General features: G+C 38.1%; 1 protein-coding gene across 1 annotated transcript in view; it reads left to right on the top strand.

The window, feature by feature from the left end:
* The window catches only part of RIMS1 (regulating synaptic membrane exocytosis 1), a 492,355-nt gene that overhangs the window by 418,230 nt on the left and 58,827 nt on the right, over positions 1-15,298 (top strand). The gene's annotated exons all lie outside the window — the stretch shown is intronic.

Raw genomic sequence — 15,298 nt, 5'->3', positions numbered from 1 at the left:
TGTTACATGTGTGCGTTTATTTATGTTTTTTTCCTGTACAGCTGTCTAACTTGGTACCATTTGTCGATCTGTAAAGTGGTCAGATACTTTTCATAAGTTTAAAAAAAAAAAAAGTAAAGCCATATTTATAAATATGCAAGGAAATGCAAAGAAGTATTAAAGATCCAAATTGATTTATATGCAAGAAAAGCAACAGGATTCTCCTTTTCAAAATGTTCCATAATATAACTACCTATAATTTAGGTTCTATCTATATTTTTATGGAAAAGAAGGTCAGTTGTGCAACTTGAAATATAGTCTTCAAGGTACTGTATGAACATAATTATTGAACTGTAATTGTGTTTTCAGTGCAAGTTAAAACCCCAGCACTTATTTTTACTTTAGAAAAATGGGTCAGTGGATTTGTGCAAAGAATGTCTTAATACAAATTTGAGTTTCAGATATTTTCTGCTGCTTATATTATAACCTTAAAAGCTTCATGTCCTCAAGGTATATAGAAAAAAGCAAACACAGCAAGGAGGATGGTTCTTTCTGTGCTACGAAATACTTTTTAAATTGCCCCAAATTACATAATATTTGAACAGACATACCAGATAATTCATTACTATGCTCAGTACTGTGGAAAACTAAAGGTAAGTGAAATATTGGATTGATTTAAATTGCCAGCACTTCTTTCTCCTGTTATAACCATTCGCTCCATATTTTTGTTTCCTAGCAGCACAAGTCTTGTTGTAACAAAATTTACTCATGCCAAAAAACTTTCATGAAATTCTTTTTATAGTTACCTTGGCATTCTGGAGAGTATCTATTTTAAAACGTGCATTCTAGTGTACTTATTTAACAATCAAGGTAGGAAATTGAGCCATTGAAAAACTGAACTGGAGTGCACAGCTATTTCAGCAGAGGTTTGTCTTTCTGAGAATCACAGGATGAACCTAGATTCTCGAGTGTCTCTGTATTGGATCAGCTGCTATGCTGTCCCACTGAGATGAGCTGTTCATTGCAAAGGAGAATCTTTTCTTTTCCTAGGGTCAGACTTCTTCCTGAGGAGTAGGAGGCATTGTTCATTTGTGTTGTTTGATTTGTCTTATTTTTAATGGTGATGCTTCTTGGTTTTTGGTATCAGTGTAATGATAGTTTACAGTGTGGGGTGTGGATAAGGCTTTCACCACCAGATTTGAAAATCCTTCACCACTTAGATGAAATGGAAATGTTCTTTGATCAACCTGTGCTTCCTCTGTGAGGTTTAGCGGATAATTTATCTTCTTTATCTAACTATTCATAGTCTCTCTTCTTTTATTTGTCCCCTATAGTTAGTTCCCTCTCTATTATTCACTAGTTACATAGAATTATATTTTCTTTTTCTTTTTTTTTTTTTAATTTTATTTATTTGACAGAGAGAGATCACAAGTAGGCAGAGAGGCAGGCAGAGAGAGAGAGGATGAAGCAGGCTCCCTGCCAAGCAGAGAGCCCGATGCGGGACTCGATCCCAGGACCCCGAGATCATGACCTGAGCCGAAGGCAGCGGCTTAACCCACTGAGCCACCCAGGCGCCCCGAATTATATTTTCTTAGAATAAAACACAGCAGTAATTTTACACAGGAACTGTACTTGCTACACGGCTTTGTAGGTGATAGGTTCATATGGGTGTCATGGAAACACTTAGCCTCTTTGCTTTATTACTTTAAATGTTATTCCATTTGTGCTCATTGTTGTATTTCAAATAATATTTACCTTCCTAAAAGATGCATTGTTAATAACTTCCATGGAATAACCTACTTGAGGGGATTAGGTTGCAGTGTAAGGGAGCAAAAAAAGACACAGGGTCCCAAAACCAAGCTAACAAAACAATCCTATTCCAAGGTGACTCAGTGAATCAACTTTTACTTCATCTCTGCAGGACTCAATTTGCTTATATACAGGGTGGGTTGGACTAGATGTCCTCCTACGAACTTTCCAGGTATAAAGTTTTATGTCTCTTTTTCTATATCCTAACTTTACCTGTTATTTGAGAACCTATTCTCATTCTTCTATCTGTCTAAAGCAAATGACAAAGGGTGACAAACCTTGGTCATCGTGCCTCTTTGTCTCAGTGCATGGCCTTGTTTTTCTCCCTGTTCCGTGGAGAAGAAAACAGCCTTACTCATAGTTTAAAACAAGCTGTGTATTCTTTGGACTAGAATGTATTATGTTTCATGTAAATGTTTAGTTATTTTAATATGAAAAAAAAAAAAAGACTGATTAAGCTAGGGCTTCTCTTATGGTGAACCTCTAATCCAGACAGCCTGGGTTACAATTTCTCTCTCCTCTATCACACCCACAACAGATAATCAGGAAAATGTGAAGTAAAGTTTAATCAGCTCTTTTTAGAGTGATTGATTACAAACACATCAGTTTTTTTGTTTTTGCTTTTATAGCCTTTTACTTGCTCAAAGGAGTATATTTGTGTCTTCGAAATCAAATAAAATTTTTTTCAACAAATTGAAGAGCATAGTAAATTTTATGCACACACACATATACTCACATAGGTATATTTACTATGAAGAGTATTTACTATGCTCTTTAATTATATATATAATTATTCTTATATATAATTTACTAGTCTCTTCAATTATGTATAATTACTCCTATGGGATATTTCAATTATAAATAATATTAATACTTTTAAATCATCTGTACCACACTGTTTATTCATAATGAAAAGAACTTCTTTAAATATGTATTTTTTTAATAGGAAAGTGACACAAACAGGACATTTCCAATGACTCTAGGTGTTACCTCTGGCAAATGTCTTTAGGCGATTCACATACCTAGCTAAATACCTATTCAGTAAGTACTAGCTGAATTAGATTAAAACATGAAGTAGTGAAAGAAAGGAAAATTATAAGAAAATATTTTGGAACTGAATGAAGCTCTGAGTAAACTTAATGCTAGGCTTTAGAACTCAAGATAGATTTTAGCTTATGCAGGTTTAGAGGCCCATCCTGTGTACTGTGAGGATTTGGTCCCTCACTCATAGACTAACTATATGACATTCCCCCAGTGGTAATCCCCTCCTTACTTAAAAATAAAGGCATTTTTGAGAAGCATCTATACATTTGTGAGGGACCATCCCTAAATGACACCCTTGCAATTACCTACAAGTATAATTATTAGTATCATAAAAATGTGTCTAAGTGAATAAACCTATTGATAGAGTTACATTCTAGAGCCTTTTCAATGCACTCTTCAGTTATATACATGCATGTATATGTACACATAATTTCACTTCTTTATTGGTCACAACAAACTTGTAAGTACCATTACTTTTATTCCCATTTTGAAACTGGAGAAACTAAGGCATACAGTGATTAGGTAATTTGCTCAAGTTCCCATTGTAAGTGATTGGCGCAGAATGTAAGCCCAGGCTTCCAGGTACCAAAGCCTCTGCTCTTAACCCACTGTGCAAAAAAGAAGAGTTTGAAATAAGGTTCAACAAACATTTAAGCACAGTCCTGTTGCTAATGTATGATAGACTCTGTGCTAGAACTGGGCTAGGAGCTGAATATTAGAGATGGATGAAACCCTGTTGCTGCCTTCAAAGATATCAAAATAGAAAAGAGTGAGTTACATATAAATCTTCCAGTTCAGAAAGAGCAACTATCCAATTATCACTGTGGTACAGAGGGAGAAGAGAGTGTGATCCACTCTCATGAAATCTTGAAAGACTTCTTTGAAGAGGTGAGTCCTGTGCATTAAAAAATAAACCAGTGGAGTGCCTGGGTAGCTCAGCAGGTTAAGCCGAGCCCCACCTCGGGCTCTCTGCTCAGCGGGGAGCCTGCTTCCCCCTCTCTCTGCCTGCTGCTCTGCCTAGTTGTGATCTCTCTCTATCTGTCAAACAAATAAATAAAAATATTTTTTAAAAAAATCAGTAATGTTTTACAAGGAAGCCCATTCCAGGATAGAGGGAATCTTATCAGCATACCGATAAATGTTGAAAATGATGAGTGCTTACTCCCCTGGGAAATGCATGCATCCTAAAATCATATAAAAGATTTCTTTAATGGATAGTCCACCTTACTATGAGAAACAGATCACCTTAGGACAGATTTTAGATCAAATAAACACTGTGCATCTGAGACTGTGATTTCTGCTTAGAACTTTTAGCTTTTATGAAGAAAACATCTACAAATGTAAAATAACATCAGCTTCATAGACTAGAAATTGCTCAATTTACTCCATCTTACATTATTGAATAACTGTATCTCTAGTACTACACCAGCCATAGTAGGTATTTCAAAATTAAAATTGTCGTTCCCAGGAGAAGGAAATTATTCACACTTGAAATAAACATGAACCAAAGAACCAAATGAGAAAATACAAAGCAAGCACCAAATGTAGTAAACTCAAGCCACTTTGCACGTTACCAAAAGAAGTGGGAAATCAGATTGGTCTAAGAGCTGTGTCTCAGGATGAGAGCACATGCAGAATTGGTAAATAATATGGTCTAACCATTTAATAAAATTATTATTTATTATATCATTAACAGCTGAAGATACTTTATTAGATTAATATGTTAATGGCTAAACCATTGATTAAATTATGGAAAATGTTGTAGGACGGTTTTATAATTTTCAAACAATTAAGAATCTATTATCATGTACTAAGAATGTACTGAAAATTCATTTGTTTTTTTTTTAATTTTTCAAATTTATTTTCAGCATAACAGTGTTCATTATTTTTGCACTACACCCAGTGCTCCATGCAATCTGTGCCCTCTCTAATACCCACCACCTGGTTCCCCCAACCTCCCACCCCCCGCCCCTTCAAAACCCTCAGATTGTTTTTCAGAGTCCATAGTCTCTCATGGTTCACCTCCCCTTCCAATTTCCCTCAACTCCCTTCTCCTCTCCATGTCCCCTTGTCCTCCATGCTATTTGTCATTTGTTTTTTGTTTTTGTTTTTTGTTTTTAAAGATTTTATTTATTTATTTGAGAATGAGAGAGGGAGTGAGAGAGAGCATGAGAGGGGAGAAGGTCAGAGGGAGAAGCAGACTCCCCATAGAGCTGGGAGCCCGACGTGGGACTTGATCCCGGGACTTCAGGATCATGACCTGAGCCAAAGGCAGTGGCTCAGCCAACTGAGCCACCCAGGTGCCCGTCATTTGTTTTTTTAATGATACTCTGTACCTTTCTAAAAATTTTCCCCATCCCAAATTTCATTTTTCTCTGTCTAATCCTTCCCTTCAGGACCCTGCTCAAGACCCTTTAACTCTGAGTTGTCCCTTGTTACTCCAGCATTTACCAGTATCTTTTTCTCTAAATTCCTGTTAGATCAAGCTCTCTACTACTGACAACTTGCTGCAAACACAAAAATTTGGGGACTATTGCCAGTATTTTGTAAGGAAACATATCTCGCATGGAGATGGATAAACAAAAGTTTCTGTGACCTCTAAAGGACGCACACCCCTTCTGAGTAAAAAAGAATCTCAACATGTACAAAAAATGCCTTCTGGTTACATGACGCTCCTTGCATATTCTTGCTCTCTTTTTGTGCCACAGCAGGGCTCCTGGATCAGGACCAGGGTTCCTGCAGGTTCCATCCTGGGCTATAGGCCCTGCAGAGCCTTCTCCTGACTCTGCAGATAATTAGCATTATCCGTTTTAGAGTTTAGGCATTTAGAAACGACGAGAGTCAAAACTGCCTTCTGGCTGCCCTATATTCTTGCAAAAATCCTTGAAGCAAGGGAGCATAAAATAATTTTGTGGAAATTATTAAAAGGCTAATAATTTTGTGGAAAGAGGAAAGGAAAAATAGGGAGAAACATACACACACACACACACGTTTATTTATTTATCAATAAATGGTCCCGGCTGACAGACACAGTTGGGTGAAAGCAAAGGTGTATGAAAGGGTTGCAGTGGGCAATACATTTAGAAAAAAAAAGATGAGGCCAGGTCTTTTAGAAGCCCTTTAAGGGACTTTGCTCACAGTTTGATGGAGATGTTTTAAATAAGAGACTAGAAGAAACAAAGTTATGCTACTGGAAGTTTAAATGGAAGCCAGGTGTAAAAACCAGGGAGAAAGCCAGGAGGTCAGTGTGGGGCTAACAGAGGAAATGACAGAGGATGATGCAGGGAGGTAGAGAAAGAGCTGCGGAAATGGAAGAAAGGAATGCACTGAAGATGAAATCAAGGCAAGGTGAAACGCCCTGATTCAGGAATAACTACTAAGAGAAGAGGGAGAACATGAAGAAGTGGGGAGGGGAGGACCAGGATCCAAAAAGAGTGAAGGGTAAAGACAAAGAGAAACTGAACCCCAGGAGAGGAGAGAACTTTGTAGAGAGGCTGGTGAATCCTACAGAAAGATGGAACGGTCTGGGGAGTGAGAGTAGACCATTGGACTGGGGAACCGAAGCATTCTTCCTGACCTTAAGTTTGAATAGATTTACGAGTTAGGAGGGAGGATAGAGCATGCCTTGGGTGGGCATGGGATTCAGCGTGGGCCACAGCCCACTCTCCATGCCATCATTCATCTCAACTTTCTCTCTGTAACAGTCATCTCATCCACACCCACTTAATTACTCCCCATCAGATTTGGGATGGGATTCTTGTCATGGATGGAAGGAACTAGAACAGCAGAGACTGGGTAGGAACTCAGGGGCATGGAGGTAGAGGGGTTACATTGGGATAGCATGAGGCTGCCCCTACTGCCCCAAAGCCTATTTAAACACATGGGTCTGGGCTGGAAGGATGAATACATAGAATAAATTATTTTGACCTTCTCTTCAGAAAGCTTAGCATCAGGAAGGGAAACAACCAGTATGAGCAATCCTTTCATTCATCCTTGCAAAATTCATAAAATATTTTTTATGTACCAGACATCATAATGGAGGCAGTAGTGTTGGGTCCATAATCAAAGGAGCGAGACTGATACAAAGCGAAGGTCAAGCAAAGCTTTATTTTGTGCCAAGCATCAAGAATCAAACTGACTGGCCAGGGCTGTCTCTTGCAAAGAGGTGACCTCTCTCTGCCTTACAGACTAGCTTTTAAGGGCAAAGGCCATGTGGTTGGGCCTGCCACGCACAGGTGGGCAATGAGATTGTAACACACAGAGAAAGCTGCACAGTCATGCTAAGTCACACGTAAATGACCAATTGAATCAATTGAATTACAGTTTACCCTATAGTAGATATTTGAACTAGCCTATCAGCTTGGTCAGAATTGGCACCCAAAAGGTGCCCAAAGGGTGGGGCCCATACTCCTTGGTAGCTAGGGAGACAGTATGCGTCCCCACTGATTGGATACCTCCACCTGGCCTGACCCACCCCTGTATTTGGGCTTTGTTACCTGGGACTGGTTTCCAGGACTTATTTTTAAACAAGTTCCCTGCGCAGGGGGGGGGGGGGGGGGGGCAGGGTCAGTTTAAGTTTTACTGCATAAACAACAAAATCACTGTTTAACTGGATGGAGCTGCTCTGGTTAAATAGGCCCTTACAGTACCAGGAGTAAATGGGGTGTGTGTGTGTCTGTCTGTCTGTCTGTCTCAGAAGAAAGGAGATCTGTACATTTTTCCAGGATGAAGTTTGGAAAAAGCACATCTGGATGGAGAGATTGAAAGATACAAATACAAAATGTTTGAATTAACAGAGCAGAGTCCCAGAGAACAGAGGGTCTAATTCAAGGACACTGATGTTATTCTTGGAGAGAGGGAAAAATGGTTCTCTCCCTGAATTTGACAGAAGAGAGGATATGGTTGGGATCCTGAGGAGTATTGTAATGGTAATATGAAGGCTGAGGGAACCTGAGTCAGAGGCCTTTGATCTCTGCGCACAGGAGGCCAGAGGGAGTGGAGAGAGTGAGGATACTGGGGTGAGGAATGTGGAAATGACTAGGATAAAAGTACTGCTGAGCAGCCCTGGAATTCCAGCCCAGTTGGATAATGTAAAATCACTGTGAGATACCTTTCAAATGCAGTTACCAGAATTTGCAGGAATCTCCTTCATGTTAGTTTTGATGGTTTTTCAAGACTGTCTGTCACCCCCTGCTGTGTGCAGTGTCAATGTTCCCACCAGAATTTCTGAGATCATCATATGACTCTTTGAAACCACACTACCCATCTTGAAGATTCTGAGATTAAAATTTGGTCATTTCTAGATTATCGTATTGATTTTGGAGATTCACCTGTTTTGGGCCACCATTTACTACTTAGTTCAACTCTTCTCAGTATGATTTGTCTCACTGGAGAACGTTGAAACTCTGCCTTCTCTCTTACCTATTGATAGTTACCTCTTCCTCAGGCAATGAGCAGATCTTTTACTTACTCTTACTCAGAATACAGGTTAGAAGGCTTTTTTGGGCGGCAATTTATCTCAATGAACTCAAACAATTCTTTCGTTATGATCATGGGAATGAAACCTTTCAGAAGGTTTATAGTAGAATTATCCCACAAGACTATATAGGCAATTTGTGACGACATGGATGGAACTAGAGGGTATTATGCTTAGCAAAATAAATCAATCGGAGAACGACAACTATCATATGATCTCCCTGATACGAGGAAGTAGAGATGCAATGTGGGAGGTTTGGGGGGTAGGAAAAAAATAAATGAAACAAGATGGGATTGGGAGGGAGACAAACCGTAAGAGACTCTTAATCTCACAAAACAAACTAATGGTGACCGGAGGAAGGGGGAAATGGAGAGGGTGGTTAGGTTATGGACATTGGGGAGGGTATGTGCTATGGTGAGTGCTGTGAAGTGTCTAAACCTGACGTTTCACAGACCTGTAACCCTGGGGCTAATAATACATTATATGTTTATAAAAAAATTAAAAAAAAATTTTTAAAGATTATATAGGCAAAAATGTAAATATTCTAAGTTTCAGGTACATTTATGGATGTTTGATTCAAAATAACTTAATAAGAGTTAATGAATTTCCAAGGCATATCACAGATTTCTCAAGAAGAAATATAGATGGAAACTAACAAAATTACCCTTGTACCATTGTCAAGAAAATAATACACATGAATTAAACTGTAGCTATAACTCACTTACACCTAATGGGATAGTGCTTCATTAAGTTAATTTCCCTATGACTTTAGGGCATTTTTTTAAAAGATTTTATTTATTTATTTGAGAGAGAGAGGATGAGAGAGAGAGAGAGAACATGAGAGGAGAAAGAGCACGAGAGGAGAGAGGTCAGCTGGAGCAGCAGACTCCCCGCCAAGCAGGAAGCCGGACCCGATCCTGGAACTCGGGACCCGATCCTGGGACTCCAGGATCATGACCTGAGCAGAAAGCAGTTGCCCAACCAACTGAGCCACCCAGGCGCCGCTAAGGCATTATTTTAAAATTCATGTGGTCCTTAGACAATAATCATGCCAAGAAAATGTCCAAGATATTAAATCCCCTTCTGCTATTCTTTTCTGATTTTCTCCCCAAAAGTCACACAGGTAAAGCAAGTCATAAAGTAAATCAAGTGATCACCAACTTGGACTTCATAATTTACTTACCTTGGGAAAATGAATGTCTTATTTTGCCATAGGACTTATTTTGTCTCCTTCCAGCCAATCTGGTTTACTAAAATATTTTCTATGTTTTATTTTACTTTTTCTAATGATTTGAGAGAGAGAGAGAGAGAGCATGAGCAGGGGGGAGCTGGAGAAGAAGAGAAGCAGACTCCTGCTGAGCATGAAGCGAGACACAGGGCTCAATCCCAGGACCCACAGATCTTGACCTGAGCCAAAGTCAGCTGTTTAACCGATTGAGCCACCCAGGTGCCCCTGCATTTTAAGTTTAGTGCTGCTTTCTGAAGATTCTCAGTATTTTCCTTTATAAAAATAAGTTGTAGCTCCAGGGAAGGAAGGCTAAGGTGTTCTCTTTAAACATTTTAAGAAATGTTTCCTTGGGGTATCTGGGTGGCTCAGTTGGTTAAGCAACTGCCTTTGGCTCAGGTCATTATCTCAGGATCCTAGAATCGAGCCTCACATCTGGCTGGTTGCTCATCAGGGAGCCTGCTTCTCCCTCTGCCTGCTGCTCTGCCTGTTTTTGCCTTCTCTCTCTCTCTCTCTCTGTCAAGTAAATAAATAAAAATTCTTAAAAAAAGAATAAAAAGAAAGAAATGTTTACTTGGCTCTGCTGATCATTAACAATGAAAGCAAAGAAGTTCTCACAAAGAATAGGTGTCCCCCCAAAAGTTTCAGACATGGAAAGCTATAGTTACCAGAATCTTGCTGAAATCCAGATTCCTTGTCTGTATCTCATTTATTTGATTCATTTAATAACACAAGAAAAACATTCTGAGGAACGTAATGTTTCATGTTCTTTGTTTCCTGAATGCAAAATCATGGTGCCAGAAATGATTCTCAAGTCTGCAAAGCCATCAGATGAATGTAAGCATGGGTTCTTTTATTTACTGTTGCTGTCTGGCTTAGGAATTCACTACTGTTAATAGAGATTCAATTCAGCTATAGTAACTCATCTTCTGAAGAGATGCCCTAATAAGGAGTAGTATTTTCAAACACATGCCAGCTGCTCTATTTTTGTTCTTTTCCTCACTCTGAACTATAAATTCTGAATTTGGCTAATATGTGTATATACTTTTAGGTTGATTTGTTAGAAAAAAAACATTTATTTGAGTGGAATTAATTTGTGTTTAGGATATGAAGGAGGAAAGGAAGCTGACATTTATTAAGGGCCTTCAAAGTATAATCCTAAGTACTCAGATAATTATATATGGTGATAATTATTGTTAACGATACTAAAATAAATTTTAAACATGAGATCAATTTCAGAATGGGTATTATAAAATATTTTGGGTAGCTCAAATGTAATGAGAAACATGTCTGATTGTTTTCACAGCAGATAACCAGTTTCAATACATTCTCATTTAACCCATGGTGATTTTATATAGAGATCTTTTTGCTCATTTATTTTAATAATATTTTTCAGATCTTTTTAAAAGACTTTATTTACTTATTTGACAGAGAGAGACAGCAAGAGAGGGAACACAATTAGCGGGAGTGGGAGAGGGAGAAGCCAAGCAGGGAGCCCGATGTGGGGCTTGATCCCAGGACCCCGGGCTCATGACCTGAGCCGAAGGCAGACCCTTAACGCCTAAGCCACACAGGTGCCCCTATTTTTCGGATTTTTAAGCACAGGAAAACAAAAAGAAGGTAAATAAAACTCCTGCAGTGCCACCACTAATAGCAAGTTCACTGTGAAAATACTAGTATATTATTAGCTAATCTTTTTATGCATTTGTGTTATTGATAAAGCCCCCAGCAGGGATAGCTATTGTTTATTAATTACGGCAATGCCATCTAGTGTTTAATTGCTTTCCATGTATTAATTTCTCCAGTCCTCAAAACACAGTCATAAGGTGCTATTATTATGCCCATTTTATGATTACATGACTTGCGTGAAGCTGTGCATCTTCTAGAAGTTGAAGTAGAGTTTATGTTCTTAACCACTTCACTGTAACTCCATTCAATTCCATGAAAACAAAGAGATGCTTTTATTATGGAGCTTTTAAAAAATATTTATAGATTAATAATATTTCATTTTGTTCTGTAATCCTACCATTTTTTACTTAAAAAAAAATAAAGAAAGAAGGAAATGTTTAGGAAGACCTCTTAGGACACAATTGCAGAAGGCTTGTACCAGGCTAGATTTGGAAAAAGGTGGTTGAGTAGGAAAGTGATTAAGGTCTTTCTTATCCAAGCGTCTGTTGGGGAGTAGGGAGGGGAGGAATGTCAGGGTAAGGGTGCATCTTGCCATTTACTGAGAGAGCGACTGCTGGGCAGGGATACTGTTTCTTACTTCTGGCCATGATGAAGTTGGGACAGTCATTGGATAGGTTATTAAGGCAACTGAGGATCATCAGTATATAAATGGAAATTGGGGTGAGTGAATGTGCTTAGGAAGGAGGTGCAGAATGTAAGGACAGAGGATCTAGAAGACTCCAAAAGAAAACGAAAAGTTAAAGGCCTCTTTGAGCCTGTTTCTTCAACTATAAAATAGGATAATAATTGGTAACCACCTCGAAGACTGTTGTGAGCATTAAATGAAAATTTATGTTAACACTTTAGCAAAGTACCTGGCATATAGAAAGGGCTCAACAGTAATACCAACTAGCAATCTTAGTAACTCTGAGAAACAAATAAAAGGGCAGTAGATAGAGAATAGATGTTAGTGATGTCATTCATGAATGGTGCTGAGAGGCGTGTTAACCCAGCCAGTGTTTTTCTCTGCTCACTATGTGTAAAGAGGTTAATGGAATATGAGCTCTTAAGGTCTAACCCCATTTCTTCCCTATCAGTGGTTCTCACACTTCCTCCTGCCAAGTCTCCCTTTGAAGATCTGTTAAAATCTGTCAGCCCTGGCCTCAAGAAATTGCTCTTGGTCACATGTACCACATTGTGCACACACTTAAAGGGCTTTTGTGCATCTGTTTATCCTGTGTTAGGTGTCATCTGCAAGAGAGTGATCCAGCCAACCCTCCCTGTGCCCTATTACCCAGCCTTTCTATACTAGGTCAGGGGCCAGCAAACTCTGGCTCAAAGTCTGTTTCTTATGGCCCATGAGCTAAGAATGATTTTTCAGTTTTTAGCAAATAGTTGAGAAAGGTCACAATAAGAATAATATTTTGTGGCACATAAAAATTTATGAAGTTCAGTTTTGGTGTCCATTAGTAGTTTTACTGAAATACAGCCATGCTTATTCATTCCTGTGTAGTCCTTGGCTCTTTTCATACTACAAAGGCAGAGACTTTATGTCCACAAAGTCCAAATTATTCAGTGTCTGATCTTTTAAAGACAAGCTTTCGTGACCTTTGCTCTAGGCCAAGAACTTGGTGCCTACAAGATAAAGCCATTAGAGAACAATGATCATTTCTATAGTTACCTAAACACATCCAGCATCCAGAAGTTGATTTATACTGCTACAGGGACGTGCAGTTCCCATCCCCTTCTTCCTGCAATATTGACTTATATACTATGTGCCTATTGGTGTCATCTCTCAATAGACAAAATGATTTTTCAGAATGAAGCTTATCTACCCCCCACAAAGATAAGAATCTTCAGCTCTTCAGCCTTGCCCTAAAAATTGATCGTTGACTTAGCTGCCTATATAAAGTAGTGAAACCACTTCCCCCAACTCTGATTTTCCCGGCTGAGAGCTCAGGAGTTGTGTCTGTTAGTTCTGTCATGATTACTTCCCCAGAATTTAGCAAAATGCCTGAACTAGGCACCCAAAGATTTTCTTGAATAAATGAAACTTTTTGAAAGAGATTTCTGTGTTCTGTATCTTCCTCACAAGCCACTCAGTCCTCCTCACACCATAATCTGAATTTTGCCCTTACAGGCCCCTCAAATTGCTTTTGTTAAAGTCACAGAAAATTCATAGACATAAGTTTGATTTGGATAAAATTTAACTTATGAGGTCACAGGTATTGTGCATATGAAACCAGTGAGGTATGTGTAATGGAAAATACTGGTTTAAAAAAAAAAAAGGTCTACTTGTTATTTGACATGAGTAAATGATCTTATGTACTTCCCATCTCTCACAGATGTAACTTCATTTCTGGCAGTGCTCCGACTAGATTTGACTTCTTTCAATGTAAAGCTTCTTTCTTTGTACCTTAACAGGTGCTAAACCCTCCACTTGGAAAGTTCTTAACCTGTCACCTTGCCTGACAAAATCCTTCTCTTCATTCAAGCCCTATCCAGATTCCAACTTCCTACGGGGCTAATAGTGATTCTCTGAACTCCTCTATGACATTTTTTGGTTCTCATATGGTGTGGGTTTTTTTTTTTTTTTTAAGATTATTTATTTATTTATTTGAGAGAAAGAGAGACAGAGTGAGAGAGCATGAGAGGGGAGGTCAGAAGGAGAAGCAGACCCCCATGGAGCTGGAAGGCTGATGTGGGACTCGATCCCAGGACTCTGGGATCATGACCTGAGCCGAAGGCAGTCACTTAACCAACTGAGCCACCCAGGTGCCCATATGGTGTGGTTTAAATACTTCTCTGCCCCATAAATATCTGTAAAGGTCTTGTCACAAAATGAATTTCAAAGTTACAAGACTAGTAACTGCTACAGGGTGTTTTTTGTTGTTGTTGTTTTTGTGTTTTGGTGGGGAGGCTAGGGGAGCAGTGTCTTATACAGTGCCTTAATGAAAAAGATTCTCGAAAAAAGTCTACCAGATGGGTATGATGTTTGCTCAATCAGAGTATCATGCTTAGATGGTAATTAATTGACCACATCATGGCATTTCATTCAACATTATGACATCATTTTTAGTGGGTGAATTTTGAAGGCAATTTTTCTTCTAATTTGGGTTTTATTATTTTTTAGGTAATCAACACATCTCAATTTTAAAAATTTTAAAAAGTACAAGTGATTTTTAAATTATTTTTCTGCTTTCTTTTCCCTTTCTTTCCCTTCTAAAAATCACTTCAAAAACCCCTGGAAATTAATCTGGTTACATTTCCCTGGATAAGTCCATCTTTTTGCTTTTAAGTTTTAATCTTTCTATAAACAGCAAGGAGATATTATCATTTTAAGGTTTTGAGACAGTAAGTGAATTGTTGTAACAGTAACTCCTTTACCATTACAGTAAAAGTCAAAGCCACATTTTATTAGAAAATTGCTAAAAGGTGAAATTTGCATTATGCTAATTAATAAAGATATTACAGTTTTCAGTGCCCTCTTACATATATCACTTCATTTAATAAAAGTATCAATTAGCTTTGTGAAAATACTTCTGTAAGAAAAGTGAAAATGTCTACATTCTTTTGGAAATCTGTCTTTTCTTAGGGATAAAGACAAAGGATGTCTATTATAATGGACTTACCATAACCATTTTGCAAGTCAGCTAGTACATTCTTATGTGGAAAATAAAACTTCTGTTATCAGGCCAGTCCATAGTGATACTTATTAAAGTAATCATTTACATTTTAAGAATTCTTATAACTAAAGGATTTGGTACACACAATGTTTAGTCAAAGCTTTAGTGACACTGAACAGACTTTATGTTCTAGGATTACAGGAGAAATAACAGTCAGTATTCCAGATTCAAACTCAGTACCCTAAGGTGTTTTTTGTATGTTGAAATAGCACATTTCTTTAGCTTTTAAGTTGAAACTATTAAACTTCCGACAGTCAAGTAGTAAATAATACTATGTTTAGGAAAGTTTCAAATGAAAGGAATTATAAATTATATGTAGTATGTAAATAAACATATTTGTAAATAAACATATAGTTGCATTGTAACACTTTGCCATTATCTAATGAAGTAAAAGTATGTTAATTAGGAAAA

The sequence above is a fragment of the Mustela nigripes genome, chromosome 5 (genome assembly GCF_022355385.1).
Source record: "Mustela nigripes isolate SB6536 chromosome 5, MUSNIG.SB6536, whole genome shotgun sequence".
In the NCBI taxonomy this organism is placed as follows: domain Eukaryota; kingdom Metazoa; phylum Chordata; class Mammalia; order Carnivora; family Mustelidae; genus Mustela; species Mustela nigripes.
The sequence above is the reverse complement of the archived record's forward strand: the minus strand, read 5'-3'. Positions and strand labels throughout refer to the sequence as shown.